Below are 21715 nucleotides of genomic sequence, written 5' to 3' on the forward strand. Positions count from 1 at the left end.
TCATTACCATATTTGTTTCAAACTATTTCTACTCAGCTCTTCTACTGCTGTACCCGTCTGCCTGAAATATTCTGACCGATAAGTATGTGACAAATGCAGCAACCACGAAATGGCTGTACAGCCACAACACAGGAAGTGCTTACATGAAGAAAATAAACGCATGTTTCAATTCCTTTTTCAAGTACACTCCTCCTTACGTTTCTCAGGATTATGATGTTAACTTCTGTTTCCTCACATTGTGCATCATTTACAACAGTCGAATGCAAGTTAAGGTGTTGAAAAACCAGCACAGTCTCCATTTATCACGAAATGGCTGTACAGCCACAACACAGGAAGTGCTTACATGAAGAAAATAAACGCATGTTTCAATTCCTTTTTCAAGTACACTCCTCCTTACGTCTCTCAGGATTATGATGTTAACTGCTGTTTCCTCACATTGTGCATCATTTACAACAGTCGAATGCAAGTTAAGGTGTTGAAAAACCAGCACAGTCTCCATTTGTCTGGCACTTCATTTGTGACAGTTGAGAAATATATATCTAAATTTCCGATCAGCGTTTCAAGCCTCGGTAGCGCAGTAGGTAGCGCGTCAGTCTCATAATCAGTCAAGCTTCCAATGTCAGAGCAATCTGAAGGTCGTGAGTTCGATCCTCACCCGGGGCATTTCTTTTTTTTCTGTTTTTCCTTCATAATCATTACCATATTTGTTTCAAACTATTTCCACTCAGTTCTTCTACTGCTGTACCCGTCTGCCTGAAATAGTCTGACCGAGAAATATGTGACAAATGCAGCAAACACGAAATGGCTGTACAGCCACAACACAGGAGGTGCTTACATGAAAAAAAGAAAAGCATTTTTCAATTCCTTTTTCAAGTACACTCCTCCTTACGTCTCTCAGGATTATGATGTTAACTTCTGTTTCCTCACATTGTGCATCATTTACAACAGTCGAATGCAAGTTAAGGTGTTGAAAAACCAGCACAGTCTCCATTTGTCTGGCACGTGATTTGTGACAGTTGAGAAATATACATCCAAATTTCCGATCAGCGTTTCAAGCCTCGGTAGCGCAGTAGGTAGCGCGTCAGTCTCATAATCAGTCAAACTTCCAATGTCAGAGCAATCTGAAGGTCGTGAGTTCGATCCTCACCCGGGGCATTTCTTTTTTCTGTTTTTCCTTCATAATCATTACCATATTCGTTTCAAACTGTTTCCACTCAGCTCTTCTACTGCTGTACCCGTCTGCCTGAAATAGTCTGACCGATAAATATGTGACAAATGCAGCAAACACGAAATGGCTGTACAGCCACAACACAGGAAGTGCTTACATGAAGAAAATAAACGCATTTTTCAATTCCTTTTTCAAGTACACTCCTCCTTACGTCTCTCAGGATTATGATGTTAACTTCTGTTTCCTCACATTGTGCATCATTTACAACAGTCGAATGCAAGTTAAGGTGTTGAAAAACCAGCACAGTCTCCACTTATCTGGCACTTCATTTGTGACAGTTGAGAAATATATATTTAAATTTCCGATCAGCGTTTCAAGCCTCGGTAGCGCAGTAGGTAGCGCGTCAGTCTCATAATCAGTCAAGCTTCCAATGTCAGAGCAATCTGAAGGTCGTGAGTTCGATCCTCACCCGGGGCATTTCTTTTTTCTGTTTTTCCTTCATAATCATTACCATATTTGTTTCAAACTATTTCTACTCAGCTCTTCTACTGCTGTACCCGTCTGCCTGAAATATTCTGACCGATAAGTATGTGACAAATGCAGCAACCACGAAATGGCTGTACAGCCACAACACAGGAAGTGCTTACATGAAGAAAATAAACGCATGTTTCAATTCCTTTTTCAAGTACACTCCTCCTTACGTCTCTCAGGATTATGATGTTAACTGCTGTTTCCTCACATTGTGCATCATTTACAACAGTCGAATGCAAGTTAAGGTGTTGAAAAACCAGCACAGTCTCCATTTATCACGAAATGGCTGTACAGCCACAACACAGGAAGTGCTTACATGAAGAAAATAAACGCATGTTTCAATTCCTTTTTCAAGTACACTCCTCCTTACGTCTCTCAGGATTATGATGTTAACTGCTGTTTCCTCACATTGTGCATCATTTACAACAGTCGAATGCAAGTTAAGGTGTTGAAAAACCAGCACAGTCTCCATTTGTCTGGCACTTCATTTGTGACAGTTGAGAAATATACATCCAAATTTCCGATCCGCGTTTCAAGCCTCGGTAGCGCAGTAGGTAGCGCGTCAGTCTCATAATCAGTCAAGCTTCCAATGTCAGAGCAATCTGAAGGTCGTGAGTTCGATCCTCACCCGGGGCATTTCTTTTTTCTGTTTTTCCTTCATAATCATTACCATATTTGTTTCAAACTATTTCTACTCAGCTCTTCTACTGCTGTACCCGTCTGCCTGAAATATTCTGACCGATAAGTATGTGACAAATGCAGCAAACACGAAATGGCTGTACAGCCACAACACAGGAAGTGCTTACATGAAGAAAATAAACGCATGTTTCAATTCCTTTTTCAAGTACACTCCTCCTTACGTCTCTCAGGATTATGATGTTAACTGCTGTTTCCTCACATTGTGCATCATTTACAACAGTCGAATGCAAGTTAAGGTGTTGAAAAACCAGCACAGTCTCCATTTGTCTGGCACTTCATTTGTGACAGTTGAGAAATATATATCTAAATTTCCGATCAGCGTTTCAAGCCTCGGTAGCGCAGTAGGTAGCGCGTCAGTCTCATAATCAGTCAAGCTTCCAATGTCAGAGCAATCTGAAGGTCGTGAGTTCGATCCTCACCCGGGGCATTTCTTTTTTCTGTTTTTCCTTCATAATCATTACCATATTTGTTTCAAACTATTTCCACTCAGCTCTTCTACTGCTGTACCCGTCTGCCTGAAATAGTCTGACCGATAAATATGTGACAAATGCAGCAACCACGAAATGGCTGTACAGCCACAACACAGGAAGTGCTTACATGAAAAAAAGAAACGCATGTTTCAATTCCTTTTTCAAATACACTTCTCATTACATCTGTCAGGATTATGATGTTAACTGCTGTTTCCTCACATTGTGCATCATTTGCTACAGTCGAATGCAAGTTAAGGTGTTGAAAAACCAGCACAGTCTCCATTTACCTGGCACTTCATTTGTGACAGTTGAGAAATATATATCTAAATTTCCGATCAGCGTTTCAAGCCTCGGTAGCGCAGTAGGTAGCGCGTCAGTCTCATAATCAGTCAAACTTCCAATGTCAGAGCAATCTGAAGGTCGTGAGTTCGATCCTCACCCGGGGCATTTCTTTTTTCTGTTTTTCCTTCATAATCATTACCATATTCGTTTCAAACTGTTTCCACTCAGCTCTTCTACTGCTGTACCCGTCTGCCTGAAATAGTCTGACCGATAAATATGTGACAAATGCAGCAAACACGAAATGGCTGTACAGCCACAACACAGGAAGTGCTTACATGAAGAAAATAAACGCATTTTTCAATTCCTTTTTCAAGTACACTCCTCCTTACGTCTCTCAGGATTATGATGTTAACTTCTGTTTCCTCACATTGTGCATCATTTACAACAGTCGAATGCAAGTTAAGGTGTTGAAAAACCAGCACAGTCTCCACTTATCTGGCACTTCATTTGTGACAGTTGAGAAATATATATTTAAATTTCCGATCAGCGTTTCAAGCCTCGGTAGCGCAGTAGGTAGCGCGTCAGTCTCATAATCAGTCAAGCTTCCAATGTCAGAGCAATCTGAAGGTCGTGAGTTCGATCCTCACCCGGGGCATTTCTTTTTTCTGTTTTTCCTTCATAATCATTACCATATTTGTTTCAAACTATTTCTACTCAGCTCTTCTACTGCTGTACCCGTCTGCCTGAAATATTCTGACCGATAAGTATGTGACAAATGCAGCAACCACGAAATGGCTGTACAGCCACAACACAGGAAGTGCTTACATGAAGAAAATAAACGCATGTTTCAATTCCTTTTTCAAGTACACTCCTCCTTACGTCTCTCAGGATTATGATGTTAACTGCTGTTTCCTCACATTGTGCATCATTTACAACAGTCGAATGCAAGTTAAGGTGTTGAAAAACCAGCACAGTCTCCATTTATCACGAAATGGCTGTACAGCCACAACACAGGAAGTGCTTACATGAAGAAAATAAACGCATGTTTCAATTCCTTTTTCAAGTACACTCCTCCTTACGTCTCTCAGGATTATGATGTTAACTGCTGTTTCCTCACATTGTGCATCATTTACAACAGTCGAATGCAAGTTAAGGTGTTGAAAAACCAGCACAGTCTCCATTTGTCTGGCACTTCATTTGTGACAGTTGAGAAATATACATCCAAATTTCCGATCCGCGTTTCAAGCCTCGGTAGCGCAGTAGGTAGCGCGTCAGTCTCATAATCAGTCAAGCTTCCAATGTCAGAGCAATCTGAAGGTCGTGAGTTCGATCCTCACCCGGGGCATTTCTTTTTTCTGTTTTTCCTTCATAATCATTACCATATTTGTTTCAAACTATTTCTACTCAGCTCTTCTACTGCTGTACCCGTCTGCCTGAAATATTCTGACCGATAAGTATGTGACAAATGCAGCAAACACGAAATGGCTGTACAGCCACAACACAGGAAGTGCTTACATGAAGAAAATAAACGCATGTTTCAATTCCTTTTTCAAGTACACTCCTCCTTACGTCTCTCAGGATTATGATGTTAACTGCTGTTTCCTCACATTGTGCATCATTTACAACAGTCGAATGCAAGTTAAGGTGTTGAAAAACCAGCACAGTCTCCATTTGTCTGGCACTTCATTTGTGACAGTTGAGAAATATATATCTAAATTTCCGATCAGCGTTTCAAGCCTCGGTAGCGCAGTAGGTAGCGCGTCAGTCTCATAATCAGTCAAGCTTCCAATGTCAGAGCAATCTGAAGGTCGTGAGTTCGATCCTCACCCGGGGCATTTCTTTTTTCTGTTTTTCCTTCATAATCATTACCATATTTGTTTCAAACTATTTCCACTCAGCTCTTCTACTGCTGTACCCGTCTGCCTGAAATAGTCTGACCGATAAATATGTGACAAATGCAGCAACCACGAAATGGCTGTACAGCCACAACACAGGAAGTGCTTACATGAAAAAAAGAAACGCATGTTTCAATTCCTTTTTCAAATACACTTCTCATTACATCTGTCAGGATTATGATGTTAACTGCTGTTTCCTCACATTGTGCATCATTTGCTACAGTCGAATGCAAGTTAAGGTGTTGAAAAACCAGCACAGTCTCCATTTACCTGGCACTTCATTTGTGACAGTTGAGAAATATATATCTAAATTTCCGATCAGCGTTTCAAGCCTCGGTAGCGCAGTAGGTAGCGCGTCAGTCTCATAATCAGTCAAGCTTCCAATGTCAGAGCAATCTGAAGGTCGTGAGTTCGATCCTCACCCGGGGCATTTCTTTTTTTTCTGTTTTTCCTTCATAATCATTACCATATTTGTTTCAAACTATTTCCACTCAGCTCTTCTACTGCTGTACCCGTCTGCCTGAAATAGTCTGACCGATAAGTATGTGACAAATGCAGCAAACACGAAATGGCTGTACAGCCACAACACAGGAGGTGCTTACATGAAAAAAAGAAAAGCATTTTTCAATTCCTTTTTCAAGTACACTCCTCCTTACGTCTCTCAGGATTATGATGTTAACTTCTGTTTCCTCACATTGTGCATCATTTACAACAGTCGAATGCAAGTTAAGGTGTTGAAAAACCAGCACAGTCTCCATTTGTCTGGCACTTCATTTGTGACAGTTGAGAAATATATATCTAAATTTCCGATCAGCGTTTCAAGCCTCGGTAGCGCAGTAGGTAGCGCGTCAGTCTCATAATCAGTCAAACTTCCAATGTCAGAGCAATCTGAAGGTCGTGAGTTCGATCCTCACCCGGGGCATTTCTTTTTTCTGTTTTTCCTTCATAATCATTACCATATTCGTTTCAAACTGTTTCCACTCAGCTCTTCTACTGCTGTACCCGTCTGCCTGAAATAGTCTGACCGATAAATATGTGACAAATGCAGCAAACACGAAATGGCTGTACAGCCACAACACAGGAAGTGCTTACATGAAGAAAATAAACGCATTTTTCAATTCCTTTTTCAAGTACACTCCTCCTTACGTCTCTCAGGATTATGATGTTAACTTCTGTTTCCTCACATTGTGCATCATTTACAACAGTCGAATGCAAGTTAAGGTGTTGAAAAACCAGCACAGTCTCCACTTATCTGGCACTTCATTTGTGACAGTTGAGAAATATATATTTAAATTTCCGATCAGCGTTTCAAGCCTCGGTAGCGCAGTAGGTAGCGCGTCAGTCTCATAATCAGTCAAGCTTCCAATGTCAGAGCAATCTGAAGGTCGTGAGTTCGATCCTCACCCGGGGCATTTCTTTTTTCTGTTTTTCCTTCATAATCATTACCATATTTGTTTCAAACTATTTCTACTCAGCTCTTCTACTGCTGTACCCGTCTGCCTGAAATATTCTGACCGATAAGTATGTGACAAATGCAGCAACCACGAAATGGCTGTACAGCCACAACACAGGAAGTGCTTACATGAAGAAAATAAACGCATGTTTCAATTCCTTTTTCAAGTACACTCCTCCTTACGTCTCTCAGGATTATGATGTTAACTGCTGTTTCCTCACATTGTGCATCATTTACAACAGTCGAATGCAAGTTAAGGTGTTGAAAAACCAGCACAGTCTCCATTTATCACGAAATGGCTGTACAGCCACAACACAGGAAGTGCTTACATGAAGAAAATAAACGCATGTTTCAATTCCTTTTTCAAGTACACTCCTCCTTACGTCTCTCAGGATTATGATGTTAACTGCTGTTTCCTCACATTGTGCATCATTTACAACAGTCGAATGCAAGTTAAGGTGTTGAAAAACCAGCACAGTCTCCATTTGTCTGGCACGTGATTTGTGACAGTTGAGAAATATACATCCAAATTTCCGATCCGCGTTTCAAGCCTCGGTAGCGCAGTAGGTAGCGCGTCAGTCTCATAATCAGTCAAGCTTCCAATGTCAGAGCAATCTGAAGGTCGTGAGTTCGATCCTCACCCGGGGCATTTCTTTTTTCTGTTTTTCCTTCATAATCATTACCATATTTGTTTCAAACTATTTCTACTCAGCTCTTCTACTGCTGTACCCGTCTGCCTGAAATATTCTGACCGATAAGTATGTGACAAATGCAGCAACCACGAAATGGCTGTACAGCCACAACACAGGAAGTGCTTACATGAAGAAAATAAACGCATGTTTCAATTCCTTTTTCAAGTACACTCCTCCTTACGTCTCTCAGGATTATGATGTTAACTGCTGTTTCCTCACATTGTGCATCATTTACAACAGTCGAATGCAAGTTAAGGTGTTGAAAAACCAGCACAGTCTCCATTTGTCTGGCACTTCATTTGTGACAGTTGAGAAATATATATCTAAATTTCCGATCAGCGTTTCAAGCCTCGGTAGCGCAGTAGGTAGCGCGTCAGTCTCATAATCAGTCAAGCTTCCAATGTCAGAGCAATCTGAAGGTCGTGAGTTCGATCCTCACCCGGGGCATTTCTTTTTTCTGTTTTTCCTTCATAATCATTACCATATTTGTTTCAAACTATTTCCACTCAGCTCTTCTACTGCTGTACCCGTCTGCCTGAAATAGTCTGACCGATAAATATGTGACAAATGCAGCAACCACGAAATGGCTGTACAGCCACAACACAGGAAGTGCTTACATGAAAAAAAGAAACGCATGTTTCAATTCCTTTTTCAAATACACTTCTCATTACATCTGTCAGGATTATGATGTTAACTGCTGTTTCCTCACATTGTGCATCATTTGCTACAGTCGAATGCAAGTTAAGGTGTTGAAAAACCAGCACAGTCTCCATTTACCTGGCACTTCATTTGTGACAGTTGAGAAATATATATCTAAATTTCCGATCAGCGTTTCAAGCCTCGGTAGCGCAGTAGGTAGCGCGTCAGTCTCATAATCAGTCAAGCTTCCAATGTCAGAGCAATCTGAAGGTCGTGAGTTCGATCCTCACCCGGGGCATTTCTTTTTTTTCTGTTTTTCCTTCATAATCATTACCATATTTGTTTCAAACTATTTCCACTCAGCTCTTCTACTGCTGTACCCGTCTGCCTGAAATAGTCTGACCGATAAGTATGTGACAAATGCAGCAAACACGAAATGGCTGTACAGCCACAACACAGGAGGTGCTTACATGAAAAAAAGAAAAGCATTTTTCAATTCCTTTTTCAAGTACACTCCTCCTTACGTCTCTCAGGATTATGATGTTAACTTCTGTTTCCTCACATTGTGCATCATTTACAACAGTCGAATGCAAGTTAAGGTGTTGAAAAACCAGCACAGTCTCCATTTGTCTGGCACTTCATTTGTGACAGTTGAGAAATATATATCTAAATTTCCGATCAGCGTTTCAAGCCTCGGTAGCGCAGTAGGTAGCGCGTCAGTCTCATAATCAGTCAAACTTCCAATGTCAGAGCAATCTGAAGGTCGTGAGTTCGATCCTCACCCGGGGCATTTCTTTTTTCTGTTTTTCCTTCATAATCATTACCATATTTGTTTCAAACTATTTCTACTCAGCTCTTCTACTGCTGTACCCGTCTGCCTGAAATAGTCTGACCGATAAATATGTGACAAATGCAGCAAACACGAAATGGCTGTACAGCCACAACACAGGAAGTGCTTACATGAAGAAAATAAACGCATTTTTCAATTCCTTTTTCAAGTACACTCCTCCTTACGTCTCTCAGGATTATGATGTTAACTTCTGTTTCCTCACATTGTGCATCATTTACAACAGTCGAATGCAAGTTAAGGTGTTGAAAAACCAGCACAGTCTCCACTTATCTGGCACTTCATTTGTGACAGTTGAGAAATATATATTTAAATTTCCGATCAGCGTTTCAAGCCTCGGTAGCGCAGTAGGTAGCGCGTCAGTCTCATAATCAGTCAAGCTTCCAATGTCAGAGCAATCTGAAGGTCGTGAGTTCGATCCTCACCCGGGGCATTTCTTTTTTCTGTTTTTCCTTCATAATCATTACCATATTTGTTTCAAACTATTTCTACTCAGCTCTTCTACTGCTGTACCCGTCTGCCTGAAATATTCTGACCGATAAGTATGTGACAAATGCAGCAACCACGAAATGGCTGTACAGCCACAACACAGGAAGTGCTTACATGAAGAAAATAAACGCATGTTTCAATTCCTTTTTCAAGTACACTCCTCCTTACGTCTCTCAGGATTATGATGTTAACTGCTGTTTCCTCACATTGTGCATCATTTACAACAGTCGAATGCAAGTTAAGGTGTTGAAAAACCAGCACAGTCTCCATTCATCACGAAATGGCTGTACAGCCACAACACAGGAAGTGCTTACATGAAGAAAATAAACGCATGTTTCAATTCCTTTTTCAAGTACACTCCTCCTTACGTCTCTCAGGATTATGATGTTAACTGCTGTTTCCTCACATTGTGCATCATTTACAACAGTCGAATGCAAGTTAAGGTGTTGAAAAACCAGCACAGTCTCCATTTGTCTGGCACTTCATTTGTGACAGTTGAGAAATATATATCTAAATTTCCGATCAGCGTTTCAAGCCTCGGTAGCGCAGTAGGTAGCGCGTCAGTCTCATAATCAGTCAAGCTTCCAATGTCAGAGCAATCTGAAGGTCGTGAGTTCGATCCTCACCCGGGGCATTTCTTTTTTCTGTTTTTCCTTCATAATCATTACCATATTTGTTTCAAACTATTTCCACTCAGCTCTTCTACTGCTGTACCCGTCTGCCTGAAATAGTCTGACCGATAAATATGTGACAAATGCAGCAAACACGAAATGGCTGTACAGCCACAACACAGGAAGTGCTTACATGAAAAAAAGAAACGCATGTTTCAATTCCTTTTTCAAATACACTTCTCATTACATCTGTCAGGATTATGATGTTAACTGCTGTTTCCTCACATTGTGCATCATTTACTACAGTCGAATGCAAGTTAAGGTGTTGAAAAACCAGCACAGTCTCCATTTACCTGGCACTTCATTTGTGACAGTTGAGAAATATATATCTAAATTTCCGATCAGCGTTTCAAGCCTCGGTAGCGCAGTAGGTAGCGCGTCAGTCTCATAATCAGTCAAACTTCCAATGTCAGAGCAATCTGAAGGTCGTGAGTTCGATCCTCACTCGGGGCATTTCTTTTTTCTGTTTTTCCTTCATAATCATTACCATATTTGTTTCAAACTATTTCCACTCAGCTCTTCTACTGCTGTACCCGTCTGCCTGAAATAGTCTGACCGATAAATATGTGACAAATGCAGCAACCACGAAATGGCTGTACAGCCACAACACAGGAAGTGCTTACATGAAAAAAAGAAACGCATGTTTCAATTCCTTTTTCAAATACACTTCTCATTACATCTGTCAGGATTATGATGTTAACTGCTGTTTCCTCACATTGTGCATCATTTACTACAGTCGAATGCAAGTTAAGGTGTTGAAAAACCAGCACAGTCTCCATTTACCTGGCACTTCATTTGTGACAGTTGAGAAATATATATCTAAATTTCCGATCAGCGTTTCAAGCCTCGGTAGCGCAGTAGGTAGCGCGTCAGTCTCATAATCAGTCAAGCTTCCAATGTCAGAGCAATCTGAAGGTCGTGAGTTCGATCCTCACCCGGGGCATTTCTTTTTTTTCTGTTTTTCCTTCATAATCATTACCATATTTGTTTCAAACTATTTCCACTCAGTTCTTCTACTGCTGTACCCGTCTGCCTGAAATAGTCTGACCGAGAAATATGTGACAAATGCAGCAAACACGAAATGGCTGTACAGCCACAACACAGGAGGTGCTTACATGAAAAAAAGAAAAGCATTTTTCAATTCCTTTTTCAAGTACACTCCTCCTTACGTCTCTCAGGATTATGATGTTAACTTCTGTTTCCTCACATTGTGCATCATTTACAACAGTCGAATGCAAGTTAAGGTGTTGAAAAACCAGCACAGTCTCCATTTGTCTGGCACTTCATTTGTGACAGTTGAGAAATATATATCTAAATTTCCGATCAGCGTTTCAAGCCTCGGTAGCGCAGTAGGTAGCGCGTCAGTCTCATAATCAGTCAAACTTCCAATGTCAGAGCAATCTGAAGGTCGTGAGTTCGATCCTCACCCGGGGCATTTCTTTTTTCTGTTTTTCCTTCATAATCATTACCATATTCGTTTCAAACTGTTTCCACTCAGCTCTTCTACTGCTGTACCCGTCTGCCTGAAATAGTCTGACCGATAAATATGTGACAAATGCAGCAAACACGAAATGGCTGTACAGCCACAACACAGGAAGTGCTTACATGAAGAAAATAAACGCATTTTTCAATTCCTTTTTCAAGTACACTCCTCCTTACGTCTCTCAGGATTATGATGTTAACTTCTGTTTCCTCACATTGTGCATCATTTACAACAGTCGAATGCAAGTTAAGGTGTTGAAAAACCAGCACAGTCTCCACTTATCTGGCACTTCATTTGTGACAGTTGAGAAATATATATTTAAATTTCCGATCAGCGTTTCAAGCCTCGGTAGCGCAGTAGGTAGCGCGTCAGTCTCATAATCAGTCAAGCTTCCAATGTCAGAGCAATCTGAAGGTCGTGAGTTCGATCCTCACCCGGGGCATTTCTTTTTTCTGTTTTTCCTTCATAATCATTACCATATTTGTTTCAAACTATTTCTACTCAGCTCTTCTACTGCTGTACCCGTCTGCCTGAAATATTCTGACCGATAAGTATGTGACAAATGCAGCAACCACGAAATGGCTGTACAGCCACAACACAGGAAGTGCTTACATGAAGAAAATAAACGCATGTTTCAATTCCTTTTTCAAGTACACTCCTCCTTACGTCTCTCAGGATTATGATGTTAACTGCTGTTTCCTCACATTGTGCATCATTTACAACAGTCGAATGCAAGTTAAGGTGTTGAAAAACCAGCACAGTCTCCATTTATCACGAAATGGCTGTACAGCCACAACACAGGAAGTGCTTACATGAAGAAAATAAACGCATGTTTCAATTCCTTTTTCAAGTACACTCCTCCTTACGTCTCTCAGGATTATGATGTTAACTGCTGTTTCCTCACATTGTGCATCATTTACAACAGTCGAATGCAAGTTAAGGTGTTGAAAAACCAGCACAGTCTCCATTTGTCTGGCACGTGATTTGTGACAGTTGAGAAATATACATCCAAATTTCCGATCCGCGTTTCAAGCCTCGGTAGCGCAGTAGGTAGCGCGTCAGTCTCATAATCAGTCAAGCTTCCAATGTCAGAGCAATCTGAAGGTCGTGAGTTCGATCCTCACCCGGGGCATTTCTTTTTTCTGTTTTTCCTTCATAATCATTACCATATTTGTTTCAAACTATTTCTACTCAGCTCTTCTACTGCTGTACCCGTCTGCCTGAAATATTCTGACCGATAAGTATGTGACAAATGCAGCAAACACGAAATGGCTGTACAGCCACAACACAGGAAGTGCTTACATGAAGAAAATAAACGCATGTTTCAATTCCTTTTTCAAGTACACTCCTCCTTACGTCTCTCAGGATTATGATGTTAACTGCTGTTTCCTCACATTGTGCATCATTTACAACAGTCGAATGCAAGTTAAGGTGTTGAAAAACCAGCACAGTCTCCATTTGTCTGGCACTTCATTTGTGACAGTTGAGAAATATATATCTAAATTTCCGATCAGCGTTTCAAGCCTCGGTAGCGCAGTAGGTAGCGCGTCAGTCTCATAATCAGTCAAGCTTCCAATGTCAGAGCAATCTGAAGGTCGTGAGTTCGATCCTCACCCGGGGCATTTCTTTTTTCTGTTTTTCCTTCATAATCATTACCATATTTGTTTCAAACTATTTCCACTCAGCTCTTCTACTGCTGTACCCGTCTGCCTGAAATAGTCTGACCGATAAATATGTGACAAATGCAGCAACCACGAAATGGCTGTACAGCCACAACACAGGAAGTGCTTACATGAAAAAAAGAAACGCATGTTTCAATTCCTTTTTCAAATACACTTCTCATTACATCTGTCAGGATTATGATGTTAACTGCTGTTTCCTCACATTGTGCATCATTTACTACAGTCGAATGCAAGTTAAGGTGTTGAAAAACCAGCACAGTCTCCATTTACCTGGCACTTCATTTGTGACAGTTGAGAAATATATATCTAAATTTCCGATCAGCGTTTCAAGCCTCGGTAGCGCAGTAGGTAGCGCGTCAGTCTCATAATCAGTCAAACTTCCAATGTCAGAGCAATCTGAAGGTCGTGAGTTCGATCCTCACCCGGGGCATTTCTTTTTTCTGTTTTTCCTTCATAATCATTACCATATTCGTTTCAAACTGTTTCCACTCAGCTCTTCTACTGCTGTACCCGTCTGCCTGAAATAGTCTGACCGATAAATATGTGACAAATGCAGCAAACACGAAATGGCTGTACAGCCACAACACAGGAAGTGCTTACATGAAGAAAATAAACGCATTTTTCAATTCCTTTTTCAAGTACACTCCTCCTTACGTCTCTCAGGATTATGATGTTAACTTCTGTTTCCTCACATTGTGCATCATTTACAACAGTCGAATGCAAGTTAAGGTGTTGAAAAACCAGCACAGTCTCCACTTATCTGGCACTTCATTTGTGACAGTTGAGAAATATATATTTAAATTTCCGATCAGCGTTTCAAGCCTCGGTAGCGCAGTAGGTAGCGCGTCAGTCTCATAATCAGTCAAGCTTCCAATGTCAGAGCAATCTGAAGGTCGTGAGTTCGATCCTCACCCGGGGCATTTCTTTTTTCTGTTTTTCCTTCATAATCATTACCATATTTGTTTCAAACTATTTCTACTCAGCTCTTCTACTGCTGTACCCGTCTGCCTGAAATATTCTGACCGATAAGTATGTGACAAATGCAGCAACCACGAAATGGCTGTACAGCCACAACACAGGAAGTGCTTACATGAAGAAAATAAACGCATGTTTCAATTCCTTTTTCAAGTACACTCCTCCTTACGTCTCTCAGGATTATGATGTTAACTGCTGTTTCCTCACATTGTGCATCATTTACAACAGTCGAATGCAAGTTAAGGTGTTGAAAAACCAGCACAGTCTCCATTTATCACGAAATGGCTGTACAGCCACAACACAGGAAGTGCTTACATGAAGAAAATAAACGCATGTTTCAATTCCTTTTTCAAGTACACTCCTCCTTACGTCTCTCAGGATTATGATGTTAACTGCTGTTTCCTCACATTGTGCATCATTTACAACAGTCGAATGCAAGTTAAGGTGTTGAAAAACCAGCACAGTCTCCATTTGTCTGGCACTTCATTTGTGACAGTTGAGAAATATATATCTAAATTTCCGATCAGCGTTTCAAGCCTCGGTAGCGCAGTAGGTAGCGCGTCAGTCTCATAATCAGTCAAGCTTCCAATGTCAGAGCAATCTGAAGGTCGTGAGTTCGATCCTCACCCGGGGCATTTCTTTTTTCTGTTTTTCCTTCATAATCATTACCATATTTGTTTCAAACTATTTCCACTCAGCTCTTCTACTGCTGTACCCGTCTGCCTGAAATAGTCTGACCGATAAATATGTGACAAATGCAGCAACCACGAAATGGCTGTACAGCCACAACACAGGAAGTGCTTACATGAAAAAAAGAAACGCATGTTTCAATTCCTTTTTCAAATACACTTCTCATTACATCTGTCAGGATTATGATGTTAACTGCTGTTTCCTCACATTGTGCATCATTTACTACAGTCGAATGCAAGTTAAGGTGTTGAAAAACCAGCACAGTCTCCATTTACCTGGCACTTCATTTGTGACAGTTGAGAAATATATATCTAAATTTCCGATCAGCGTTTCAAGCCTCGGTAGCGCAGTAGGTAGCGCGTCAGTCTCATAATCAGTCAAGCTTCCAATGTCAGAGCAATCTGAAGGTCGTGAGTTCGATCCTCACCCGGGGCATTTCTTTTTTCTGTTTTTCCTTCATAATCATTACCATATTTGTTTCAAACTATTTCCACTCAGCTCTTCTACTGCTGTACCCGTCTGCCTGAAATAGTCTGACCGATAAATATGTGACAAATGCAGCAACCACGAAATGGCTGTACAGCCACAACACAGGAAGTGCTTACATGAAAAAAAGAAACGCATGTTTCAATTCCTTTTTCAAATACACTTCTCATTACATCTGTCAGGATTATGATGTTAACTGCTGTTTCCTCACATTGTGCATCATTTACTACAGTCGAATGCAAGTTAAGGTGTTGAAAAACCAGCACAGTCTCCATTTATCTGGCACTTCATTTGTGACAGTTGAGAAATATATATTTAAATTTCCGATCAGCGTTTCAAGCCTCGGTAGCGCAGTAGGTAGCGCGTCAGTCTCATAATCAGTCAAGTTTCCAATGTCAGAGCAATCTGAAGGTCGTGAGTTCGATCCTCACCCGGTTCATTTCTTTTTTCTGTTTTTCCTTCATAATCATTACCATATTTGTTTCAAACTATTTCCACTCAGCTCTTCTACTGCTGTACCCGTCTGCCTGAAATAGTCTGACCGATAAATATGTGACAAATGCAGCAACCACGAAATGGCTGTACAGCCACAACACAGGAAGTGCTTACATGAAGAAAATAAACGCATGTTTCAATTCCTTTTTCAAGTACACTCCTCCTTACGTCTCTCAGGATTATGATGTTAACTTCTGTTTCCTCACATTGTGCATCATTTACAACAGTCGAATGCAAGTTAAGGTGTTGAAAAACCAGCACAGTCTCCATTTATCTGGCACTTCATTTGTGACAGTTGAGAAATATATATTTAAATTTCCGATCAGCGTTTCAAGCCTCGGTAGCGCAGTAGGTAGCGCGTCAGTCTCATAATCAGTCAAGCTTCCAATGTCAGAGCAATCTGAAGGTCGTGAGTTCGATCCTCACCCGGGGCATTTCTTTTTTCTGTTTTTCCTTCATAATCATTACCATATTTGTTTCAAACTATTTCTACTCAGCTCTTCTACTGCTGTACCCGTCTGCCTGAAATATTCTGACCGATAAGTATGTGACAAATGCAGCAAACACGAAATGGCTGTACAGCCACAACACAGGAAGTGCTTACATGAAGAAAATAAACGCATGTTTCAATTCCTTTTTCAAGTACACTCCTCCTTACGTCTCTCAGGATTATGATGTTAACTGCTGTTTCCTCACATTGTGCATCATTTACAACAGTCGAATGCAAGTTAAGGTGTTGAAAAACCAGCACAGTCTCCATTTAGCACGAAATGGCTGTACAGCCACAACACAGGAAGTGCTTACATGAAGAAAATAAACGCATGTTTCAATTCCTTTTTCATGTACACTTCTCATTACATCTGTCAGGATTATGATGTTAACTGCTGTTTCCTCACATTGTGCATCATTTACAACAGTCGAATGCAAGTTAAGGTGTTGAAAAACCAGCACAGTCTCCATTTATCTGGCACTTCATTTGTGACAGTTGAGAAATATATATCTAAATTTCCGATCAGCGTTTCAAGCCTCGGTAGCGCAGTAGGTAGCGCGTCAGTCTCATAATCAGTCAAGCTTCCAATGTCAGAGCAATCTGAAGGTCGTGAGTTCGATCCTCACCCGGGGCATTTCTTTTTTCTGTTTTTCCTTCATAATCATTACCATATTTGTTTCAAACTATTTCCACTCAGCTCTTCTACTGCTGTACCCGTCTGCCTGAAATAGTCTGACCGATAAGTATGTGACAAATGCAGCAAACACGAAATGACTGTACAGCCACAACACAGGAAGTGCTTACATGAAGAAAATAAACGCATGTTTCAATTCCTTTTTCAAATACACTTCTCATTACATCTGTCAGGATTATGATGTTAACTGCTGTTTCCTCACATTGTGCATCATTTACAACAGTCGAATGCAAGTTAAGGTGTTGAAAAACCAGCACAGTCTCCATTTATCTGGCACTTCATTTGTGACAGTTGAGAAATATATATCTAAATTTCCGATCAGCGTTTCAAGCCTCGGTAGCGCAGTAGGTAGCGCGTCAGTCTCATAATCAGTCAAGCTTCCAATGTCAGAGCAATCTGAAGGTCGTGAGTTCGATCCTCACCCGGGGCATTTCTTTTTTCTGTTTTTCCTTCATAATCATTACCATATTTGTTTCAAACTATTTCCACTCAGCTCTTCTACTGCTGTACCCGTCTACCTGAAATAGTCTGACCGATAAATATGTGACAAATGCAGCAAACACGAAATGGCTGTACAGCCACAACACAGGAAGTGCTTACATGAAAAAAAGAAACGCATGTTTCAATTCCTTTTTCAAATACACTTCTCATTACATCTGTCAGGATTATGATGTTAACTGCTGTTTCCTCACATTGTGCATCATTTACTACAGTCGAATGCAAGTTAAGGTGTTGAAAAACCAGCACAGTCTCCATTTACCTGGCACTTCATTTGTGACAGTTGAGAAATATATATCTAAATTTCCGATCAGCGTTTCAAGCCTCGGTAGCGCAGTAGGTAGCGCGTCAGTCTCATAATCAGTCAAGCTTCCAATGTCAGAGCAATCTGAAGGTCGTGAGTTCGATCCTCACCCGGGGCATTTCTTTTTTCTGTTTTTCCTTCATAATCATTACCATATTTGTTTCAAACTATTTCCACTCAGCTCTTCTACTGCTGTACCCGTCTGCCTGAAATAGTCTGACCGATAAATATGTGACAAATGCAGCAACCACGAAATGGCTGTACAGCCACAACACAGGAAGTGCTTACATGAAAAAAAGAAACGCATGTTTCAATTCCTTTTTCAAATACACTTCTCATTACATCTGTCAGGATTATGATGTTAACTGCTGTTTCCTCACATTGTGCATCATTTACTACAGTCGAATGCAAGTTAAGGTGTTGAAAAACCAGCACAGTCTCCATTTATCTGGCACTTCATTTGTGACAGTTGAGAAATATATATTTAAATTTCCGATCAGCGTTTCAAGCCTCGGTAGCGCAGTAGGTAGCGCGTCAGTCTCATAATCAGTCAAGTTTCCAATGTCAGAGCAATCTGAAGGTCGTGAGTTCGATCCTCACCCGGTTCATTTCTTTTTTCTGTTTTTCCTTCATAATCATTACCATATTTGTTTCAAACTATTTCCACTCAGCTCTTCTACTGCTGTACCCGTCTGCCTGAAATAGTCTGACCGATAAATATGTGACAAATGCAGCAACCACGAAATGGCTGTACAGCCACAACACAGGAAGTGCTTACATGAAGAAAATAAACGCATGTTTCAATTCCTTTTTCAAGTACACTCCTCCTTACGTCTCTCAGGATTATGATGTTAACTTCTGTTTCCTCACATTGTGCATCATTTACAACAGTCGAATGCAAGTTAAGGTGTTGAAAAACCAGCACAGTCTCCATTTATCTGGCACTTCATTTGTGACAGTTGAGAAATATATATTTAAATTTCCGATCAGCGTTTCAAGCCTCGGTAGCGCAGTAGGTAGCGCGTCAGTCTCATAATCAGTCAAGCTTCCAATGTCAGAGCAATCTGAAGGTCGTGAGTTCGATCCTCACCCGGGGCATTTCTTTTTTCTGTTTTTCCTTCATAATCATTACCATATTTGTTTCAAACTATTTCCACTCAGCTCTTCTACTGCTGTACCCGTCTGCCTGAAATAGTCTGACCGATAAATATGTGACAAATGCAGCAACCACGAAATGGCTGTACAGCCACAACACAGGAAGTGCTTACATGAAAAAAAGAAACGCATGTTTCAATTCCTTTTTCAAATACACTTCTCATTACATCTGTCAGGATTATGATGTTAACTGCTGTTTCCTCACATTGTGCATCATTTACTACAGTCGAATGCAAGTTAAGGTGTTGAAAAACCAGCACAGTCTCCATTTATCTGGCACTTCATTTGTGACAGTTGAGAAATATATATTTAAATTTCCGATCAGCGTTTCAAGCCTCGGTAGCGCAGTAGGTAGCGCGTCAGTCTCATAATCAGTCAAGTTTCCAATGTCAGAGCAATCTGAAGGTCGTGAGTTCGATCCTCACCCGGTTCATTTCTTTTTTCTGTTTTTCCTTCATAATCATTACCATATTTGTTTCAAACTATTTCCACTCAGCTCTTCTACTGCTGTACCCGTCTGCCTGAAATAGTCTGACCGATAAATATGTGACAAATGCAGCAACCACGAAATGGCTGTACAGCCACAACACAGGAAGTGCTTACATGAAGAAAATAAACGCATGTTTCAATTCCTTTTTCAAGTACACTCCTCCTTACGTCTCTCAGGATTATGATGTTAACTTCTGTTTCCTCACATTGTGCATCATTTACAACAGTCGAATGCAAGTTAAGGTGTTGAAAAACCAGCACAGTCTCCATTTATCTGGCACTTCATTTGTGACAGTTGAGAAATATATATTTAAATTTCCGATCAGCGTTTCAAGCCTCGGTAGCGCAGTAGGTAGCGCGTCAGTCTCATAATCAGTCAAGCTTCCAATGTCAGAGCAATCTGAAGGTCGTGAGTTCGATCCTCACCCGGGGCATTTCTTTTTTCTGTTTTTCCTTCATAATCATTACCATATTTGTTTCAAACTATTTCTACTCAGCTCTTCTACTGCTGTACCCGTCTGCCTGAAATATTCTGACCGATAAGTATGTGACAAATGCAGCAAACACGAAATGGCTGTACAGCCACAACACAGGAAGTGCTTACATGAAGAAAATAAACGCATGTTTCAATTCCTTTTTCAAGTACACTCCTCCTTACGTCTCTCAGGATTATGATGTTAACTGCTGTTTCCTCACATTGTGCATCATTTACAACAGTCGAATGCAAGTTAAGGTGTTGAAAAACCAGCACAGTCTCCATTTATCTGGCACTTCATTTGTGACAGTTGAGAAATATATATCTAAATTTCCGATCAGCGTTTCAAGCCTCGGTAGCGCAGTAGGTAGCGCGTCAGTCTCATAATCAGTCAAGCTTCCAATGTCAGAGCAATCTGAAGGTCGTGAGTTCGATCCTCACCCGGGGCATTTCTTTTTTCTGTTTTTCCTTCATAATCATTACCATATTTGTTTCAAACTATTTCCACTCAGCTCTTCTACTGCTGTACCCGTCTGCCTGAAATAGTCTGACCGATAAGTATGTGACAAATGCAGCAAACACGAAATGGCTGTACAGCCACAACACAGGAAGTGCTTACATGAAGAAAATAAACGCATGTTTCAATTCCTTTTTCAAATACACTTCTCATTACATCTGTCAGGATTATGATGTTAACTGCTGTTTCCTCACATTGTGCATCATTTACAACAGTCGAATGCAAGTTAAGGTGTTGAAAAACCAGCACAGTCTCCATTTGTCTGGCACTTCATTTGTGACAGTTGAGAAATATATATCTAAATTTCCGATCAGCGTTTCAAGCCTCGGTAGCGCAGTAGGTAGCGCGTCAGTCTCATAATCAGTCAAGCTTCCAATGTCAGAGCAATCTGAAGGTCGTGAGTTCGATCCTCACCCGGGGCATTTCTTTTTTCTGTTTTTCCTTCATAATCATTACCATATTTGTTTCAAACTATTTCCACTCAGCTCTTCTACTGCTGTACCCGTCTGCCTGAAATAGTCTGACCGATAAATATGTGACAAATGCAGCAACCACGAAATGGCTGTACAGCCACAACACAGGAAGTGCTTACATGAAAAAAAGAAACGCATGTTTCAATTCCTTTTTCAAATACACTTCTCATTACATCTGTCAGGATTATGATGTTAACTGCTGTTTCCTCACATTGTGCATCATTTACAACAGTCGAATGCAAGTTAAGGTGTTGAAAAACCAGCACAGTCTCCATTTATCTGGCACGTGATTTGTGACAGTTGAGAAATATATATTTAAATTTCCGATCAGCGTTTCAAGACTCGGTAGCGCAGTAGGTAGCGCGTCAGTCTCATAATCAGTCAAGTTTCCAATGTCAGAGCAATCTGAAGGTCGTGAGTTCGATCCTCACCCGGTTCATTTCTTTTTTCTGTTTTTCCTTCATAATCATTACCATATTTGTTTCAAACTATTTCCACTCAGCTCTTCTACTGCTGTACCCGTCTGCCTGAAATAGTCTGACCGATAAATATGTGACAAATGCAGCAACCACGAAATGGCTGTACAGCCACAACACAGGAAGTGCTTACATGAAGAAAATAAACGCATGTTTCAATTCCTTTTTCAAGTACACTCCTCCTTACGTCTCTCAGGATTATGATGTTAACTGCTGTTTCCTCACATTGTGCATCATTTACAACAGTCGAATGCAAGTTAAGGTGTTGAAAAACCAGCACAGTCTCCACTTATCTGGCACTTCATTTGTGACAGTTGAGAAATATATATTTAAATTTCCGATCAGCGTTTCAAGCCTCGGTAGCGCAGTAGGTAGCGCGTCAGTCTCATAATCAGTCAAGCTTCCAATGTCAGAGCAATCTGAAGGTCGTGAGTTCGATCCTCACCCTGGGCATTTCTTTTTTCTGTTTTTCCTTCATAATCATTACCATATTTGTT

At 40.7% G+C, this 21715-nt stretch overlaps 35 non-coding genes across 35 annotated transcripts; all 35 read left to right on the top strand.

Annotated features, from left to right (window-relative positions):
- The first annotated feature begins 563 nt into the window (after positions 1–563).
- On the top strand, positions 564–663 carry Trnam-cau (transfer RNA methionine (anticodon CAU)). Its single transcript has 2 exons — positions 564–600; positions 628–663. It is a non-coding gene; the product is annotated as a tRNA-Met (tRNA).
- A 392-nt stretch (positions 664–1055) lies between these two features.
- Trnam-cau (transfer RNA methionine (anticodon CAU)) lies at positions 1056–1155 on the top strand. The gene is made up of 2 exons: positions 1056–1092; positions 1120–1155. It is a non-coding gene; the product is annotated as a tRNA-Met (tRNA).
- A 390-nt stretch (positions 1156–1545) lies between these two features.
- Positions 1546–1645, top strand: Trnam-cau (transfer RNA methionine (anticodon CAU)). The gene is made up of 2 exons: positions 1546–1582; positions 1610–1645. It is a non-coding gene; the product is annotated as a tRNA-Met (tRNA).
- Positions 1646–2235: 590 nt separating this feature from the next.
- On the top strand, positions 2236–2335 carry Trnam-cau (transfer RNA methionine (anticodon CAU)). The gene is made up of 2 exons: positions 2236–2272; positions 2300–2335. It is a non-coding gene; the product is annotated as a tRNA-Met (tRNA).
- Positions 2336–2725: 390 nt separating this feature from the next.
- Trnam-cau (transfer RNA methionine (anticodon CAU)) lies at positions 2726–2825 on the top strand. The gene is made up of 2 exons: positions 2726–2762; positions 2790–2825. It is a non-coding gene; the product is annotated as a tRNA-Met (tRNA).
- A 390-nt stretch (positions 2826–3215) lies between these two features.
- Trnam-cau (transfer RNA methionine (anticodon CAU)) lies at positions 3216–3315 on the top strand. Its single transcript has 2 exons — positions 3216–3252; positions 3280–3315. It is a non-coding gene; the product is annotated as a tRNA-Met (tRNA).
- Positions 3316–3705: 390 nt separating this feature from the next.
- Positions 3706–3805, top strand: Trnam-cau (transfer RNA methionine (anticodon CAU)). Its single transcript has 2 exons — positions 3706–3742; positions 3770–3805. It is a non-coding gene; the product is annotated as a tRNA-Met (tRNA).
- Positions 3806–4395: 590 nt separating this feature from the next.
- Positions 4396–4495, top strand: Trnam-cau (transfer RNA methionine (anticodon CAU)). Its single transcript has 2 exons — positions 4396–4432; positions 4460–4495. It is a non-coding gene; the product is annotated as a tRNA-Met (tRNA).
- Positions 4496–4885: 390 nt separating this feature from the next.
- Trnam-cau (transfer RNA methionine (anticodon CAU)) lies at positions 4886–4985 on the top strand. Its single transcript has 2 exons — positions 4886–4922; positions 4950–4985. It is a non-coding gene; the product is annotated as a tRNA-Met (tRNA).
- Positions 4986–5375: 390 nt separating this feature from the next.
- Trnam-cau (transfer RNA methionine (anticodon CAU)) lies at positions 5376–5475 on the top strand. Its single transcript has 2 exons — positions 5376–5412; positions 5440–5475. It is a non-coding gene; the product is annotated as a tRNA-Met (tRNA).
- A 392-nt stretch (positions 5476–5867) lies between these two features.
- On the top strand, positions 5868–5967 carry Trnam-cau (transfer RNA methionine (anticodon CAU)). The gene is made up of 2 exons: positions 5868–5904; positions 5932–5967. It is a non-coding gene; the product is annotated as a tRNA-Met (tRNA).
- Positions 5968–6357: 390 nt separating this feature from the next.
- Trnam-cau (transfer RNA methionine (anticodon CAU)) lies at positions 6358–6457 on the top strand. The gene is made up of 2 exons: positions 6358–6394; positions 6422–6457. It is a non-coding gene; the product is annotated as a tRNA-Met (tRNA).
- A 590-nt stretch (positions 6458–7047) lies between these two features.
- Trnam-cau (transfer RNA methionine (anticodon CAU)) lies at positions 7048–7147 on the top strand. The gene is made up of 2 exons: positions 7048–7084; positions 7112–7147. It is a non-coding gene; the product is annotated as a tRNA-Met (tRNA).
- Positions 7148–7537: 390 nt separating this feature from the next.
- Positions 7538–7637, top strand: Trnam-cau (transfer RNA methionine (anticodon CAU)). Its single transcript has 2 exons — positions 7538–7574; positions 7602–7637. It is a non-coding gene; the product is annotated as a tRNA-Met (tRNA).
- A 390-nt stretch (positions 7638–8027) lies between these two features.
- Positions 8028–8127, top strand: Trnam-cau (transfer RNA methionine (anticodon CAU)). Its single transcript has 2 exons — positions 8028–8064; positions 8092–8127. It is a non-coding gene; the product is annotated as a tRNA-Met (tRNA).
- Positions 8128–8519: 392 nt separating this feature from the next.
- On the top strand, positions 8520–8619 carry Trnam-cau (transfer RNA methionine (anticodon CAU)). Its single transcript has 2 exons — positions 8520–8556; positions 8584–8619. It is a non-coding gene; the product is annotated as a tRNA-Met (tRNA).
- Positions 8620–9009: 390 nt separating this feature from the next.
- Trnam-cau (transfer RNA methionine (anticodon CAU)) lies at positions 9010–9109 on the top strand. Its single transcript has 2 exons — positions 9010–9046; positions 9074–9109. It is a non-coding gene; the product is annotated as a tRNA-Met (tRNA).
- A 590-nt stretch (positions 9110–9699) lies between these two features.
- Trnam-cau (transfer RNA methionine (anticodon CAU)) lies at positions 9700–9799 on the top strand. The gene is made up of 2 exons: positions 9700–9736; positions 9764–9799. It is a non-coding gene; the product is annotated as a tRNA-Met (tRNA).
- Positions 9800–10679: 880 nt separating this feature from the next.
- Trnam-cau (transfer RNA methionine (anticodon CAU)) lies at positions 10680–10779 on the top strand. Its single transcript has 2 exons — positions 10680–10716; positions 10744–10779. It is a non-coding gene; the product is annotated as a tRNA-Met (tRNA).
- A 392-nt stretch (positions 10780–11171) lies between these two features.
- Trnam-cau (transfer RNA methionine (anticodon CAU)) lies at positions 11172–11271 on the top strand. The gene is made up of 2 exons: positions 11172–11208; positions 11236–11271. It is a non-coding gene; the product is annotated as a tRNA-Met (tRNA).
- A 390-nt stretch (positions 11272–11661) lies between these two features.
- On the top strand, positions 11662–11761 carry Trnam-cau (transfer RNA methionine (anticodon CAU)). Its single transcript has 2 exons — positions 11662–11698; positions 11726–11761. It is a non-coding gene; the product is annotated as a tRNA-Met (tRNA).
- Positions 11762–12351: 590 nt separating this feature from the next.
- Trnam-cau (transfer RNA methionine (anticodon CAU)) lies at positions 12352–12451 on the top strand. The gene is made up of 2 exons: positions 12352–12388; positions 12416–12451. It is a non-coding gene; the product is annotated as a tRNA-Met (tRNA).
- Positions 12452–12841: 390 nt separating this feature from the next.
- Trnam-cau (transfer RNA methionine (anticodon CAU)) lies at positions 12842–12941 on the top strand. Its single transcript has 2 exons — positions 12842–12878; positions 12906–12941. It is a non-coding gene; the product is annotated as a tRNA-Met (tRNA).
- Positions 12942–13331: 390 nt separating this feature from the next.
- Trnam-cau (transfer RNA methionine (anticodon CAU)) lies at positions 13332–13431 on the top strand. The gene is made up of 2 exons: positions 13332–13368; positions 13396–13431. It is a non-coding gene; the product is annotated as a tRNA-Met (tRNA).
- A 390-nt stretch (positions 13432–13821) lies between these two features.
- On the top strand, positions 13822–13921 carry Trnam-cau (transfer RNA methionine (anticodon CAU)). The gene is made up of 2 exons: positions 13822–13858; positions 13886–13921. It is a non-coding gene; the product is annotated as a tRNA-Met (tRNA).
- A 590-nt stretch (positions 13922–14511) lies between these two features.
- On the top strand, positions 14512–14611 carry Trnam-cau (transfer RNA methionine (anticodon CAU)). The gene is made up of 2 exons: positions 14512–14548; positions 14576–14611. It is a non-coding gene; the product is annotated as a tRNA-Met (tRNA).
- A 390-nt stretch (positions 14612–15001) lies between these two features.
- Positions 15002–15101, top strand: Trnam-cau (transfer RNA methionine (anticodon CAU)). The gene is made up of 2 exons: positions 15002–15038; positions 15066–15101. It is a non-coding gene; the product is annotated as a tRNA-Met (tRNA).
- An 880-nt stretch (positions 15102–15981) lies between these two features.
- Positions 15982–16081, top strand: Trnam-cau (transfer RNA methionine (anticodon CAU)). The gene is made up of 2 exons: positions 15982–16018; positions 16046–16081. It is a non-coding gene; the product is annotated as a tRNA-Met (tRNA).
- Positions 16082–16671: 590 nt separating this feature from the next.
- On the top strand, positions 16672–16771 carry Trnam-cau (transfer RNA methionine (anticodon CAU)). The gene is made up of 2 exons: positions 16672–16708; positions 16736–16771. It is a non-coding gene; the product is annotated as a tRNA-Met (tRNA).
- Positions 16772–17161: 390 nt separating this feature from the next.
- Positions 17162–17261, top strand: Trnam-cau (transfer RNA methionine (anticodon CAU)). Its single transcript has 2 exons — positions 17162–17198; positions 17226–17261. It is a non-coding gene; the product is annotated as a tRNA-Met (tRNA).
- A 390-nt stretch (positions 17262–17651) lies between these two features.
- Positions 17652–17751, top strand: Trnam-cau (transfer RNA methionine (anticodon CAU)). The gene is made up of 2 exons: positions 17652–17688; positions 17716–17751. It is a non-coding gene; the product is annotated as a tRNA-Met (tRNA).
- An 880-nt stretch (positions 17752–18631) lies between these two features.
- Trnam-cau (transfer RNA methionine (anticodon CAU)) lies at positions 18632–18731 on the top strand. Its single transcript has 2 exons — positions 18632–18668; positions 18696–18731. It is a non-coding gene; the product is annotated as a tRNA-Met (tRNA).
- Positions 18732–19611: 880 nt separating this feature from the next.
- Positions 19612–19711, top strand: Trnam-cau (transfer RNA methionine (anticodon CAU)). The gene is made up of 2 exons: positions 19612–19648; positions 19676–19711. It is a non-coding gene; the product is annotated as a tRNA-Met (tRNA).
- A 390-nt stretch (positions 19712–20101) lies between these two features.
- Trnam-cau (transfer RNA methionine (anticodon CAU)) lies at positions 20102–20201 on the top strand. Its single transcript has 2 exons — positions 20102–20138; positions 20166–20201. It is a non-coding gene; the product is annotated as a tRNA-Met (tRNA).
- A 390-nt stretch (positions 20202–20591) lies between these two features.
- On the top strand, positions 20592–20691 carry Trnam-cau (transfer RNA methionine (anticodon CAU)). The gene is made up of 2 exons: positions 20592–20628; positions 20656–20691. It is a non-coding gene; the product is annotated as a tRNA-Met (tRNA).
- Positions 20692–21715: the final 1024 nt, after the last annotated feature.

This window comes from Haliotis asinina, chromosome 2 (genome assembly GCF_037392515.1).
Source record: "Haliotis asinina isolate JCU_RB_2024 chromosome 2, JCU_Hal_asi_v2, whole genome shotgun sequence".
In the NCBI taxonomy this organism is placed as follows: domain Eukaryota; kingdom Metazoa; phylum Mollusca; class Gastropoda; order Lepetellida; family Haliotidae; genus Haliotis; species Haliotis asinina.